Source organism: Arachis hypogaea, chromosome 16 (genome assembly GCF_003086295.3).
Source record: "Arachis hypogaea cultivar Tifrunner chromosome 16, arahy.Tifrunner.gnm2.J5K5, whole genome shotgun sequence".
Classification (NCBI taxonomy): Eukaryota; Viridiplantae; Streptophyta; class Magnoliopsida; order Fabales; family Fabaceae; genus Arachis; species Arachis hypogaea.
This window is the reverse complement of record NC_092051.1, coordinates 53,000,956-53,002,987: the sequence shown is the minus strand read 5'-3', so window position 1 is coordinate 53,002,987 and position 2,032 is coordinate 53,000,956. Positions and strand designations below refer to the sequence as shown.

The following is a 2,032-nucleotide window of genomic DNA, read 5'->3' as shown; positions in this document are numbered from 1 at the left end:
CTGATTGAATTCAGCAGCTTGTTTTACAGTACTGAATTCAGCAGTTACTGTTTTAACCTCTTCATTCATGGAAGGGTTGCTGCTTAGATACAGATGCTGATTCCTGGCAACTGTATCAATGAGCTCTTGAGCTTCTTCAAAAAATTGATTTCAAAATATCTTTTCTAACTTCCTAACTTCTTATCTTTTCAAAATTTGTTTCAACTAACTAACTAACTTTTTGTTTGTTTCTTAACTTTTTCAAAACTACCTAACTAACTCTCTCTCTCTAATTTTCGAAAATATCTTCCCTCTTTTTCAAAAATTTCTTTTTTATTGACTAATTATTTTATTTTTTATTTAAAAAAAAATTCGAAAAAAAATACTAACCTTTTCAAAAACTATTTTCGAAAATCACTAACTCATTTTCAAAAATTGTTTTCGAAAATTCACTTCCCCCTCTCATCTTCTTCTATTTGTTTATTGATATACTAACATCTTTCCTTCAACTCACCAAAAATCCGAACCCCCTCTCTCTCTGAGTTCAGATTTTCTTTTCTTCTCTTCTTCTACTCACACAGGGATCTCTATACTGTGGTATAAAGGATCTCTATTATTATTATTATTTTTCTGTGCCTTCTTGTTTGTCATATGAGCAGGAGCAAGGATAAGAACATTCTTGTGGAAGCAGATCCAGAACCTGAAAGGACTCTGAAGAGAAAATTAAGAGAAGCTAAAATACAACAATCTAGAGATAACCTTTCAGAAATTTTCGAACAGGCAGAGGAGATGGCAGCCGAAAATAATAATAATGTAAGGAAGATGCTTGGTGACTTTACTGCACCTAATTCCAATTTACATGGAAGAAGCATCTCCATTCCTGCCATTGGAGCAAACAACTTTGAGCTGAAACCTCAATTAGTTTCTCTGATGCAGCAGAACTACAAGTTTCATGGACTTCCATCTGAAGATCCTTTTCAGTTCTTAACTGAATTCTTGCAGATATGTGATACTGTTAAGACTAATGGAGTAGATCCTGAAGTCTACAGGCTCATGCTTTTCCCTTTTGCTATAAGAGACAGAGCTAGATTATGGTTGGATTCTCAACCCAAAGACAGCCTGAACTCTTGGGATAAGCTGGTCACGGCTTTCTTAGCCAAGTACTTTCCTCCTCAAAAGCTGAGCAAGCTTAGAGCTGATGTTCAAACCTTCAGACAGAAAGAAGGTGAATCCCTCTATGAAGCTTGGGAAAGATACAAACAGTTGACCAAAAAGTGTCCTTCTGACATGCTTTCAGAATGGACCATCCTGGATATATTCTATGATGGTTTATCTGAGCCATCAAAGATGTCATTGGACACCTCTGCAGGTGGATCCATTCAGATAAAGAAAACGCCTGCAGAAGCTCAAGAACTCATTGACATGGTTGCTAATAACCAGTTCATGTACACTTCTGAAAGGAATCCTGTGAGTAATGGGACGCCTATGAAGAACGGAGTTCTTGAGGTTGATACTCTGAATGCCATATTGGCTCAGAACAAAATATTGACTCAGCAAGTCAATATGATTTCTCAAAACAAAATATTGACTCAGAGTCAATATGAAGAAGAAGCCTATGATCCTGAGAACCCTGCAATAGCAGCGGTGAATTACTTAGGTGAACCTTATGGAAACACCTATAACTCAACATGGAGAAATCATCCAAATTTCTCATGGAAGGATCAAAAGCCCCAACAAGGCTTTAATAATGGTGGAAGAAACAGGTTTAGCAATAGCAAACCTTTTCCATCATCAACTCAGCAACAGACAGAGAACTCTGAACAAAATGCTTCTAATTTAGCAAATCTAGTCTCTGATCTATCTAAGGCCACTGTAAGTTTCATGAATGAAACAAGGTCTTCCATTAGATATCTGGAAGCACAAGTGGGCCAGCTGAGTAAAAGGATCACTGAAATCCCTCCTAGTACTCTCCCAAGCAATACAGAAGAGAACCCAAAAGGAGAGTGCAAGGCCATTGACATAAGCGCCATGGCCGAACCTCTGAGGAGAGGAG

The 2,032-nt window shown here is 37.5% G+C and overlaps 1 non-coding gene across 1 annotated transcript; it reads right to left on the bottom strand.

Annotated features, from left to right (window-relative positions):
• Positions 1-1,164: 1,164 nt before the first annotated feature.
• LOC112760921 (small nucleolar RNA R71) lies at positions 1,165-1,272 on the bottom strand. The gene has a single exon (XR_003181335.1). It is a non-coding gene; the product is annotated as a small nucleolar RNA R71 (small nucleolar RNA).
• Between the last annotated feature and the right edge of the window lie 760 nt (positions 1,273-2,032).